Source organism: Macrobrachium rosenbergii, chromosome 58 (assembly GCF_040412425.1).
Source record: "Macrobrachium rosenbergii isolate ZJJX-2024 chromosome 58, ASM4041242v1, whole genome shotgun sequence".
Taxonomy (NCBI): Eukaryota; Metazoa; Arthropoda; class Malacostraca; order Decapoda; family Palaemonidae; genus Macrobrachium; species Macrobrachium rosenbergii.
The window spans coordinates 5,878,894-5,892,696 of record NC_089798.1 but is presented as its reverse complement, the minus strand read 5'-3'; the positions used below and the strand labels follow the sequence as shown (position 1 = coordinate 5,892,696).

Here is a 13,803-nt window from a genome sequence, read left to right as displayed (position 1 = left end):
TTAAGTGCTATTCTCGCTTGCTTCCTCTAAAATTTCCCTGTGTTTACGCTTTCGCTTTAACCATTAAATGATCAGATATGCCCCAGCCAATCCTCACCATACCAGTTATCATTTCTCTCTTTCATTTTTTTGATAGACTCTTCCTTTCTTTCCAAAAAACATTTAGGAATATTATTCCTTGAAGACTAAATATTTCCAAATATATATACTGCATATCTATATATATATATATATATATATATATATATATATATATATATATATATATATATATATATATATATACTGTATATATATAGTTATTGAATAATAATGCACTTGTGGTGTTTATGATTTCAAAACATCTCTGATTACCTGTCTTTTCTTATCCTTAGGGCTACAACTCTGAAGGAATAAATGAAAACTGTTTCTATGTTGTTCCATTTATTACCTTCTGCCGGCAGTTGTAACAGCTATTAACGAATAGCTACACTGGCTCCACAATGAAACTGCAATCCAATTTAAAGCTAGCACAGTCTGCTGTTTTTCCTCATTTACGCTAGACCGCTAGGTGTTGTAATCTCCCTATGGTTTTTTCTCTTCAAGGCGGAGTTTGTTCTCCACTTCTGTCCAGATATTAATTCTCTATCACGCCAAAATACACTTTTTAGGTACAGTGGTTGCTGTAAGGAATTCTTACCGAACGCTGGTGTACCTCGTGGCCTCTTTTATTTCCCCAAAATTCTCGACTAATAACTGAACCAGCTTTTAACACAAGATAACGACTGGAACATAAAAACAATTTTTCCCATCTCCTCAAGAGTTTGAGCCTTTGCAATAAGAAAAGATTCAGAAAGTAAGAGGAATGTTTTAAAATAATAGACACCAAGAATATGTCAAAATTCCATAAACATTGCTTATGAAAAAGGCCTAAAAAGTAAATTTCGAAATGGAAGGGCACAAATATTCCGGAAGAGAGTACTGTTTTAGAGAGAAAGCCCAGAGATGCAACACTCAAAAAAAAAAAAAAAATCTGACTGTATTGGCCTTCTAACTGGATTATAATTTCATTGTAGAACTAGTGGTCCTGATGATATCCATCATTTAATGGCTAAAGCAACTGTCAGCAGGAAACAGTAAAGGGAACACCATAAAAACAATTTTCATATTAAATGGAACGACATAGAAACTATTTTCATTTTTTCCCACAGAGTTTAAACCTTGAGGATAAGAGGAGATATAAGAATTGAGTAAATGTTGTAAAATAATGAATCGAGTTCTCGTTGCTTATGATACACACACATATATATATTTATATATATACATACATATATACACATACATTATATATATATATATATATATATATATATATATATATATATATATATATATATATATAATATATATATATATATATATATATATATATATATATATATATATATATATATATATATATATGATATATATGACTAAGTGCCAATGGTTTGAAGGGTTGGTGGCCCCTTCATGGGGGGAAAGACACCATACATGGCAGATGAACTGATTCTCCCGAGGCCAAAGGCAACCACACTCAAGTCTGTGCGACGCCAGGAAAGGAGAATAACAGCATTCCCGCTCCTGCTTGACGTGTGGTGTGAAAGTCACCAAATGCCGTGGGGCATGGTGTTTGCTGTCACATAGTGAGCACTGGTATTTAAAAAAAAAAAACTAAAATAAAAAGTTTTAGGGGTTTTAATACTTTTGGATATGAACACGAGAAGAAATGCGTGATAGTTGATTTATTTAAGGAGAGAAGGATGGATTTTTCTGCACGTGATGCAAAGATAGAAGGGCAGTTTCTATGCAGAAACAGGAGGGAAAAAAAGTAATTGAGTATATGAATGGCTGAGTGGTGTAGCTTGCAGTGTCAGGAAGACCCATGAAAGGTTGGCATTATAGAAATATGTTAGTTCAAAGATTATGAGGCTGAAATTTCAGTGTGGCACGAAGAAAAGTTATTGTGATAGTGTACGATCCAAAATGGAATTTAATGAGACTGCAATGAAGTATTTTTGAGAGCTTGAATCTTTCTGGCTGGGCTTGGAAGATGGGAAATGGTGGTTGTGCTGGGTTATTTGAATGGTAAGGTAGGTGACAGAAAAAGAAATGGCATTCCTTGTAGTTATGGAGTTCCTGGAATAAATTAGAACACAGAGAGAGGCTTGCAGAAATATGTTGGCAACAGGATTGGACTTGGAAATATATGGTTTTCAAAGAAGGATATTTGTAAGTAAGCTTTGAAAGGAGAGTGGGTGAAGAAAAAGTCTGTTAGATAACTTGTAAGTACAGAGTTGGTGGAAGAGCAAGTTGATGGATGAGAGGAGTGGCTGGAGGTATATCTGATCATAGTTCAGTTAAAGTAAAGCTAAGATATATAATTTTAAGCTGCAAAGAAGACAAGTAAGTTTGACAAGAAGGAAACGAGAAGAGCATATTAGGAGAAAATGGACAAAAAGAAATGCCCATGGTTAATGACCAAGGGGTGGAAAGAGCTATGAGGAGTATGTAAAGTGTGAGGATGAAGTCACTGAGGCAGCAGGGAGTGTTTGTGGCATAGGGGGATAGAGAGAAAGAATAAGAGAAAGAGCAGGCACTTATCTGAAACAAATTGGTTAGTGTGAGCACAAAGTTAAGTAAAATAAGTTGTTCTACAAGGAAATAAATTCTGAGAGGGGTTACTAAGCAAATGGGTCAGAGTAAAACATGGAAATGGAGATATGCTGTCTGAAGTGAATGCAGTTCTGGGTCGTTTGAAGACCTGGTGACTGTGGGGATGGGAGAAAGGAATAGCTGACTGATGAAAGATCAAAAGGGGTTAGTGTTAGTTTGAGAGTGATTATGGAAGTGGTTGTTGAGGATGTAAGGAGGGCAAGTAAGAGGCTGAAGATTGGAAAGACACCAGGAGTTGACATGATTACTGAAAAGATGCTGCAATGTGGTGATGTTAGTGTAACTGAATGTCTGAGGAAATACTGAGTGAAAAAACTACTCCTATGCCTAAAGGTAAAGGTGACAGAAGATACTGTAAGAATCATAGTCATAGTGGCATAGCATTACTTAGTGTACTAGAGAAGGTGTAAGGTGGGATTTTGAAAAAGTAAGATAAATGTCAGACAAACTGCTAGCACTGATTGTCTCAGTTTGGCCAAGATAAGGGTGTGTGGATCAGGTGTTTGGTTTGAAATAGTTATGTAAGAAGTTTGAAAGTAACTGGAAAAACTCTGCTCGAAATACAAAAGCCTAGAAAAGGTTATGACCAAATCAATAGATGCATTGTGGAAGGTTGGTTGTTGTATGGTAAAGATATGCTCTTCGAAGTGACTAGTTGTTCTTATGATGAAAATATAGTATGTGTTAGTAATTGTAGGCAGGTGCGATTTATATGGCATAAAAATGGGCCTGAGATAAGGGTACGCTGTTTCCATGGCTGTTTAATGTCTTCACGGATGGAATAATGAGATATGTCAAAAAAAGAAAGGAATATTAGATGTTGGCAGAAACTGTGGGATAAAAAAGTGGGTTGTGAATATAGTGTAGAATGGCTGATGTATGCACATAAAACAGTACTGATTGGGAACAGTAAAGAGAACTTGCAGAAGTGGGGAAAAGAGTGGAAGTGTTTGCAAGTGGAGAAAGTTGAAATAAATAAGCAAGTTTATATGTTTAAGTTAAAACCAGTAACATAGACCAATGAATGTTAGTATGGATGGTGGAAGAAATGAAGTGGTTGCTGGTAGGACGAGGGAAGAGACTAGTCAAGAAAGGCAGCAGGGTGTCTGCAAAAGCTTTTGGAGACTTGCGGTGTTTATGAAAACTAAGGTTAGAATGTATGAAGTGATATTTGAGCCAACTCTCCTTTACACAAGTGAAATGTGGATGTTGAATGTGACTGAGGAAAAGAGGTTTGGTGGTAAGTTGCTGAGAAAAATGATTTGCATGATGTATGTAATGTACAAAGATCTAGAAGGCCGAGCAATGGCGGGGGAGGGGAAAGCTAAAGTAGGTGTAAGGATGGACAGAGTAGCTTGAGACAGCTTGGTCATGTGAAGAGAAGGAGGATGATAGAATGGTATAATAAATATATAATTCAGGAGTATTAGCAGGAAGAAGAGGAATGCCAAGGAAGCGCTTGATAAATTGCGGGGAAACGTTAGAAAGGAAGGTCTTAAATATCCCAGGAAGCACAAAAATGTGTGGAAAATAGAGGTGAATGGCTCAGTGTGTGTAGGGGGTTCAGTGTGTTGCTAACAAGCCTTCTGGGTAGGTGTACAAAACAGCTAATGATGAGGAATTTTCCTGCTCACTGGGTTCACCCACGGTTAGCAGTTAAAGTATGAATGCAGCAGTCTTATTGTTCTCTGGAGCCATCCCTTATTGATTATATATATATATATATATATATATATATATATATATATATATATATATATATATATATATATATATATATAATGTATGTGTGTATAACACAGCACATACTTCAGACAAAACATTGTCATTTATGGGAAAACAGTTTTTACATACCAAACAGTATTTTTATTTATCTTTGAATTGTTGTTTCGTTGACTAAATGAGTTTGCTCATGTAACTTAATCCATAAAACTATAACATTCTGTAGTTATGTTAACTGTGCGTAATACAATATAGTCACGTGTGCATTAGGGCAACTATGATTTTCATATATCTTACAAACTCCATGAATAGTTAACATGAAGCAACTGTGAAATATTCCAGGAGGTAACATAGCATGCAGTTATTCTCGCAATAAGTTTCTCAGAAAATGACCAGGCCGTGCATATCATATCAGGATGGGTGAGGGGAGGTGCCTGTGGCAGTGCGTAAATACGGTACAATGAGATTGGTAGTTAATTTTAGGGGAGGCGGTGCTCTGCATGCAGTGAAACCACAGGTTCGGTGATTGACAAAATTTACCATCACTTCTTATCACAGACCTGTTTCGTAGTCGGCCATAGGAGATGGATGTTATTTTGTTTGGATGAACCAACTGTTTAGTGCACACTCCTCGTATTCCCCACAACCCCCCTCACACACGCCCCTGAAAACTCCCGAGTTGACCGAGTAGTATCAATATTATATAACTCGCTTTTATCTTTCACTTATCACTTGTTACAGGGAAACAAACTTTTTTGGAGACTCTCTGCAGTTTTGTTTGTGTTTGCATGAGGTAGTGGAAGACTGGCAGGGACAGAGAATCAATCGTAGATCCCCCTTCTACTGTAATTTATTGAATTTGGCGCTCTTCTCTCTCTTCCCCCAGCCAGCTACTGTCAAATGCCGCACAACTGCCTTTTCCAGAGTGTGTGTGCGCAGATGGAACTGGATCTTCCGTTCAAATGTAAAAGAAACATTAAAATGTATCTTTTAATGACCTTGACTGCCGGCGTATGTCTCTTGGTAGGGATTTGCACTGTGTTATCAGAAAATCGCATGAAATGAAGCTTTTGCCATAAATCTGGCGCATGGATACAGGGGTTTGTTGTAGTCCAGTGGAAGCAGAGCCAGTTGGACTTTAGCTGTCTGAGTGGAGTCTTCTCTACCGGTCTTCGGCGGTTTTTTCCTTCAGTTTTTAAGTTCCATTCTTTTTCCGAGGGAGAGACGACGCCGTTCTGAAGGAGGACCTTCCTTCGAGCTTTTTGAGTGGTGAGTATGGGAATGAGTGAGGTGGAGTGAGAGAGTGAGTATGAGAAGGGTGAACGATCATATCGATCTGTTGGCCTCTCGCGCGCCAGCCATGCTCTTACTTCAAGGCTTCTACTGCCGCTGCCGCCGCCCCAAACCCCCATGTAGTTAAACCTTCCCGCCCGCCATCTTCACACGCCCACACACACCACGTGCAACACACGTGTCCTTGGCATTATTCATCAGCAGAAGGTCCAATGAACCTGGTTACAATGCTAATAACCCCAAAACCCGAAAGCGACTGGGTGTGGGGACCGGTTGTTTCATCCTGTCACCGAAGCACAAGGGGCTCAAATCATCCCAGCCTTTGGCCAAGGGCATTGTCTCCCCTCACTCACTAGGCTATTGCCGCTGCTGCTTATAGCGTCAACTTTCGACTATTAGCCCAAATCTTATCCGCATCGTGAAATACCGACACGGATTAAAATCTACCGTACGTAATGCGTTAATGCTTGCTGGTTGCGTTATTTCACGCAAATAAATTGAAGCCAGTCAGGTTCGGAAACCGTAGCCGTAGGCTGTGGTAAGGGGAATGTTATTAATGATTTGGAAAACTAGATACAAGGAGGTATTGCGAATGTGACATTGTATATTGCTAGAAGCAGTAACTTTGGCCAAGTATGTAACCACGTGTTATGAAGGCCGTCAAGCGTAACGTTTCAGCATGCGGGTATTGGCGGGGTGGGCTGAGTTATGTAGTCGTTGGGGGCTTAGAAGAATCTGGCAATTGACCGCGATGTATGCGTGTGAATGATGTAAGTGTTTTGTTGTCACTTTACATTATGGTACGTTTAATATGTTTGTTCAGAAGCGCTTAATGAAGGTACTAGCACTTTGGTCTTGTAAATTGCACTTATTTTTTATTATAATGAAATGGCAAATATAAAGAATAATAAAATGACTTAAAAATTTAAAAAATCAAATAGTCCATCCAATAGTAAAGTTGGGCATAGCCTACTTTGTAATGGGTAGGACGATTGAACAATTTCTGGAGCTTGTAGGTCTACGGCTAGTGGATGGCAAAGAGAGTCAACTACAAAAGCAGATCTGATTTCCTGGAATTGTCTGTACCTTGTAAGATAAACTATTATCTTCAGTATTTACAGTACAAGTCGTTTCATATTTAATGTCTAAAGTTCAGAATATCTTATAGCCTATTGAAGTAACCCTTCTACTTGAACATTGGTTGTTTACACATTGCACATATTTGTGGGGTCTGGATTAATCTATTAATATATTTACTTTTAGCATCACTTTTTCTGCCTTGAAACACAAAGGTCTTTTGATTTTTTTTTTTTTTTTTTTTTTTTTTTTTTACTCATCATGGTTTTCATCCAAGTAGCTCTGGGTCTGGAAACCCATTTGGCACCTTTAGGAACCCAGTTACTCATTCTCGTAGGCAATTGAGTTACCTGGCGCGGTTCATTGTAGGCATTACTTAAGGTAGCAGAGTTCTTCAGCCCAAGCTGTATCCCCATTCATTCCTTTTACTCTACCTCCATTCATATCGTCTTTATTTATGCTACTTTCCACCCCCTCATATAATTTTCTTCACTGTAACTGCGATGTTTGACTCAGAATTTCCCTTTCATTGCTGAATGACCTGTAAAGTCCCAGCACTTGGCCTTTGGCCTGAATTTTATATTCCAAATTCCAAACTACTCCCTCTTCCCAAGGCCATTATCAATTTCACAAATCTTTTGCTATGACTTACAGTTGCCAATTATGAGGTATTGTTTCCAAACTTCAAATTCAACAAAACATCTTAGTAAATGATGTACTATTTAATTTTCAGCAAAAATCACTGGCGTTGATTCCATTTTAACTCAGCATTTCTATCTTACAACATTCCTTTATTTTTAGTTCCACTTAAAAATTCATAAATACACTCATTAGTGCATGCAGGTATTCAGCTTCTGGTGTATTATGGTATCCCTCTCAAATATTATATTCATAGCCTCACAGTAATGCTCTGTATAGTGTCACTGTTTATGAACTGATATTTACTAATTGCTCCTTTGAAAAGATTTTTTTTTTAACATGGGATATTTCTTTGTGCTAACTTAAGACAGGGCCACCCTGTGATACTGTATACATGGTTTTTTCACCATCATTTTTTTTTTTTTTTTTTCTCCCATGTCTTTATGCTGTTCAATTGACTTATAAACTCAATTACAGTACTGAGTTGGTTGCTTTTAGTCAGATTTTGGGTTGCTTTTTTTTTTTCATGAAATACCTCACTTTTACGTAATATTCATAAATCTTAGAGAGTTCATTGGGCGGTGCATAGCACACTATAATTTGCATATTGCAGCTTTGATTTTAACTTGGAGGAGCAGTCTGCTGCTTTCTAATCAGTCTGTGCTTCCTCCACCAATTTTATTTGCTTTTCCTAAATACACCAGCATACATATTCCCATGCAATTCTTTCTTTCATTCTCTTCTCTCTTTCCTTTTGAACTGTGATTCACAAATGCCCAATGTCCCCTTTGAGTATCGTTTAAATTGGTTTTCTACCTGTTACACCATTCCAATTTTATTTATGGTTTTTTCCCTATCTACTCTTTTCAGTGTATCCTTGTTATTTATAAACCAGGAGATTCTTTGCTCAAAATAATTTAGTGACTGGGATCCATTTTGAATTTTGCCTATTCATTAATGTGACAGAATCCATGGAGGATTGGTTGCCTAAATATATTTAAGGATAGCTGGATAGCTTGATTCTTTTAACATAGTTCGTAGCTTTCTAAGGCAGGTGACCCCTGCCAGTGCCTGTTGGTCTTTAACAAGGTTCCCCTCCAGGCATCCAGAATTGATGCATAGGAAACAGAGCACTCAATGCTTTAAGGCCTCAATTTTCAATTGTGGATCAATCTTTACCCAAAGATGTGTCACCCTTGAAAAGATCTGAAAGGTGTAACAGGAGGAAAACCTGGCAGTTGCACTATGAATCAGTTGTTAGGAGAGGGTGGATAGTAAGATGGAAGAAAGAGAATATGAATGAAGGTACAGTAAAAGGAATGAAAGCAGTTGCAGCTAGGGGCCAAAGGGACGCTGCAAAGAACCTTAAGTACTGTATCTCTGTTCATATTCTCTTTCTTCCATCGTACTGTCCATCCTCCTAACAGTTGATTCATGGTGCAACTGCAAGATTTTCCTCCTGTTACACCTTTCAGACCTTTTCACTGTCAATTTCCATTTCAGTGCTGAATGGCCTTAGTTGCCCCAATGCTTGGCATGTACATATACTTAAAATCTATAATTCTGAATCTAAATTTTGAATGGTAGCAGGTGCATGTACCCTCAGTTGAACCTTGTGGTCATTCAGAGCAAGGCAACAACTCCCAGGGACTATATATACCATGTACCCCAGTTACAAGGTGTTTTTAGCAGTTAATCAAGGAAAATCAACCTTGGTATTGCTATATGTAGTTAATGTAACTTATGTTTTTCACTGTTTTTAGTTTTATCACTTTATAACAGTGGCTAAGCTCTTCATTCATTTGTGTATTATGTTCATACTCATCAGTATCTAAATACTGTACACTATACATGATTCTACATTCGATTAAAGGCATGTGATTTGTACCTTTTAAAGGGCCATAAGGCCACAACATATCAAAATTACTTCACCTTCATTATCACTTAATGTTTGAATGGGCTAGTGGTGCATATTGGAGTCTATATAAAGTTTTGATGCATATGAGGTTCACAAAAGGAAGTCACTCTTTGATAGGTATTTTTCTGCTTATACTGGAAAGATATTCTATAGATACCCAGTTAGGATGTCTACTGACAAGGTGTTTTATTTCCTAAACCACTGTAGCTTATCCTACCTAAGTGTTGGACTACAGCTGAAAAATTTATTCCGTTTCTTGACTGCCCATATTTAGTGCTCAAAATTTTGTATAGATGGTATGTGATTAGTTTTCATTTTCTGGAGTGCGCAGGTATTTCTTGAGAATGATCAGTGGATGCTGTAGTAGTAGAAAGGAATAAATCTAATGGTGAAAAGACCAATATAAGTATTCAAAGGTTTATGAATTTGTTACTTTTATAAATATTGTATTGTCTGCATGCTTCTTCCCTTTACCTGTTGAGTAGGTAGTGTTGCAAATAATCTACACAGACATTGTATGTAAGGCCTCATATTTATAACAGTGATAAAATCAGTGCAACCTTTGCTAGAATACTGTTCTCTGATATGGGTGTCTACTTCTGCCAGTTTTCTCTCTTTTAGTTAGAGTGGTTTGTGGTGGTAGGTTTTGATTTCCTAACATTAGCTCATATGACTTAGACCATTGATGCCTGGTCTCTAGTCAGTATTCCAAAAGTTGTATTTTAACAGATCTTTCACACACAGTTGATCCCTTAATAAGATCTTTCACACACAGTTGATCCCTTATTTTATCCTGCTGAACAGCAGCACCAATATGCAGCAAATGTGTCTTGCTGTTGAACTTCCATGTTCCAGAGGTACTTTATTGGACTGTGGAACAGTCTCCCTGAGGGAGGATATTGTGCAACTGCAAATTCAAAAGTCAAACGAAGATGCAACTCATTTCTACCTTAAAACAGTTCTTGTATTTTAATAATTTATGTAAATTTTTATCTATTCTGCAAATAATGCCATTGACTTAAATAGAAACTGTACAGTGTATATATATATATATATATATATATATATATATATATATATATATATATATATATATATATATATATATATATATATATATATATATATATATATACATACACACACATGTATATATTGTGTGTGTGTAGTTATATACATGAGGGGCTGGTAAGACTTGCCTGCTTATTACGGCTTCGCAACACAACAAAGGGTTCCCAAGTACTAAAACTAACAGGAAACATGCACACTTGGGAAAGCAGGAGTAAAACTCAGGGCCTTGAATAATACTTACAGTTATGATCACAGTTAAAAAAGAAGCATAGGCTGATTCAGAGTCTAGATAAAAATATATACTCTGCAAATAATGCCATTGACTTGAATAGAAATTGTATATATATATATATATATATATATATATATATATATATATATATATATATATATATATATATATATATATATATATATATATATATATACTCTGTATACATACATAACTATATATACATAATATATATTATATATGTGAGGGGCTGATAAGACTTGCCTGCTTATTACGGCTTTGCAACACAACAAAGGGTTCCCGAATACTAAAAATAACAGAAAACATGCACACTGGGGAAAGCAGGAGTAAAACCCAGGGCCTTAATGAATACTTACAATTGTGATTACAGTTAATGTAAGTAATCTGTTCAATTAATAGACACAGCAGAGGCTCTTCATAATCAATTCAGTTAATAAACACTGCAGAGACACTTCATGGAGCGGGAAACAGGTTCTCACTTGGAACAACATGGTGCACAGCTCACACAATACAAAATCTCTTTCTGCAGATGAGAGAACAGTCCATGATTGTATACTCTAATGGCCACCAGGCATAGGCCTATTGAATGAATTTGACAAAAGCTTAAGGCTAGAGGAGGCACTTAATTCACTTATTTACTTCTGCAAAGGTAAAATGTTACACTAGTGGCATTAAATCACTAAAATGCCAGCCACAAGATCCCAGTAGAGGAATGATTGCAAAGAGGGGAAAATTGAGAGAAGTAATAGATTGGGCAGAACCCTCTCTCAGACATGTACCTGATTGAATTAATGTATGCCTTATAATAAGAAAGCAAGAATGAGACATCCAGTCAACCTGTGGGGGAGATATTCGGTCCTTGGCATGTATGTGTGTGGGCAGGGTGTCGGCTCCGAGTTGAGGGTCTGCCTGCTTCATCTAGCGAGCTGTCCTAGCTCGGGTTGGAGAAGTGTTCTGTCTTGGTTCGCCAACATCTGCCCCCTAGTTTCTCTCAGCCTCATCTGCCCTTGTCCCAGGTCACTTTTAACTGGATTGACTTCCAGTTTTGTCTGGTGGGCTGGTACAATCTGAAAAGAGGTATTCTGCCAGTACAGGAAGTCGAATAACAGGGTAGGGCAAAACAATAGCAAGAATTTCTGACGGGGGAGGGGGCAGGGGATGAAGGCCATGAATTTCCTAACTGGATCTTTGCGGAAACTACCACTTTCCTCCTTAGTATATTTTAGTTATTAGATTTGATAGATCTCTTTTCATAAGGTGACAGGAGGCCTGAATTTATAATAGCTCCCCCTTTAAGCAGGTATTCCATCCTTGACGGGATGGAAAGTCTGCTAGTGAGGGCCGCTGCCACTTTAAAGTGAAAGTACCCTCGTTAATCTGCACTCAATTGTTAATTCTAAAATAACTGGCTCTGAAATTGGTTAGTATTAATACCATGGCCACTCTACACTCATTAGGCCAGTGTGTCCTATTTGCAAAGAGATTAAACATGCATGAAAGACGGTGGCATAGTTAAAATTAGCAACACCTAAGGCTAAGAGCAAGGTGCCTGCATTTGTTTCAAAGAATGTACTGTTTGTGGGATTAAATCAAACTGGTAAACCTATCAATACTGTTGACTCATGGTCACAAACTAATTAGCTAAATTCCACACACAGCTAAGCTACTGCAGCAACATAAAGTGAAACATTATGCCAAGAGTGAATGCTGCAAATTTCAGTGGAAAAGTACAATGTTACTAAAAGCTTAGGCATAAGGCACGGTGGGACATTGACCCAAAATATTTTAAAAGAGCAAAATACTAAAATAACTTCAAATGGGCTAGGACATGTCCTTTGCCTGTGCTGGAGGACAGTCGTAGCTAATTACAAAGACTACAAAATTAAACAATTCAAAGATACAAGTCCTGGTTAGGCTAGGCGACAACCTAGGCATCCTTCTTGGGCAAGGTGCCAGAATTGCTCCTATTAAGTGTTGGAGAAGCTCGTTGGCTCTTTTAACTACCTGGATTTTCTCCACTCTTTATGCCGATTCCTCTTGGTTTTCTTCCAAGCTTTTCTCTTGGGCTCCCTAGATGGAACTGGGGAGGATGTCTCCAAAGGAGGTGGAGAGGTACTGACCAAGTCCAACCCTGAGCCCTAAGTGGGACACCATTGGGGTCTGGCCCTGGAAGGGCTGTAGATGCTGCATCAGCTGGCAGGGCAGACACTAAGCTAGCAACTGCCTCAGCTGCTGGGACAGTGGCAGTGCCAGCAACTTTCGCCAACTTCTGTTGTATTTCCTCCACATCAGCTACAAGCTTGGAAAGGATTTCCCGTAGGGAGTCATCCTCCAGAGTCTTGTCTTCTGGGAACTTGGATTGAGAAGAAGAGGTGGCTGCCGATATGAGAGGTTCACAGGTTGCTATAACTAAGTCTGGCTCAAGCACAGGTTGCTAGGCCATGCCAGGTGACGAGCTTCTGCTACTGACGGGAATCTTAAAGAGACTTGGTACGAGCTGGCTCTCAGCCAGTCACTGCTTGCGTGGCCAGGCTGGTGGTCGAGAGGGGAGCCGGATTTGCATCTCCTGAAGGGAGATTGAAGGAGTGGCCTGGCACTGAAATTGGAGAATATACATAGGCGCCATAGACGCTTAGAGTGCCAGACATACACTCGGGTAAGTCTTGAGGAGAGCCAGGATTAGTATCTGGCTGAGGCGCAACATCAGGGTGTGATTGAACAACAGCGCCTGATGGAGGAATAGAAGGGGCAGGACCCAGGTAGGGCACAAGAAGGGACAGAGGTTGGGGTGTGTGCCCTAGGAGGAGATAATAGTCTTCAGGAATGTTTGGCTACTCCCAAAGTGCTGATTCTACTTTTGTGGGGTGTGGTGACCCATAATCAGAGTGGAGTGTTAGTCTACACTTGTTGATACCCTCAATGGCTATGGGTTTGTTAGGTTGAATGATTGCCCCAGTGGGGACCTTGCCTCACCTTACGAGGGAGATTTGGGCACCAGTGTCTTCGAAAGCGGCGACCTGTTGAGCTCGTTAACGACCTCTGGGAGGTGTAACAAGGATAGGCCCTGCAGCCAGGGGTCCTAAGGAAGAGTTGTGAGTGACTGCCAGGGTGACAATGGAAGCAGAGGTTTTGGCAG

The 13,803-nt window shown here is 38.7% G+C and overlaps 1 protein-coding gene across 22 annotated transcripts in view; it reads left to right on the top strand.

Moving 5' to 3' along the window:
* Nucleotides 1-5,517: 5,517 nt before the first annotated feature.
* Nucleotides 5,518-13,803, top strand: part of LOC136837228 (ELAV-like protein 2) — a 324,912-nt gene continuing 316,626 nt past the window's right edge. For 6 of the 22 annotated variants that reach the window (XM_067101944.1, XM_067101931.1, XM_067101949.1 and 3 more), the window contains exon 1: nucleotides 5,524-5,685. The gene's annotated coding sequence lies outside the window, so the exon portion shown is untranslated. Of the gene's footprint in view, nucleotides 5,686-13,803 lie in introns of all 22 variants that reach the window. The other 16 variants (XM_067101967.1, XM_067101969.1, XM_067101942.1 and 13 more) reach the window with 6 other exon arrangements.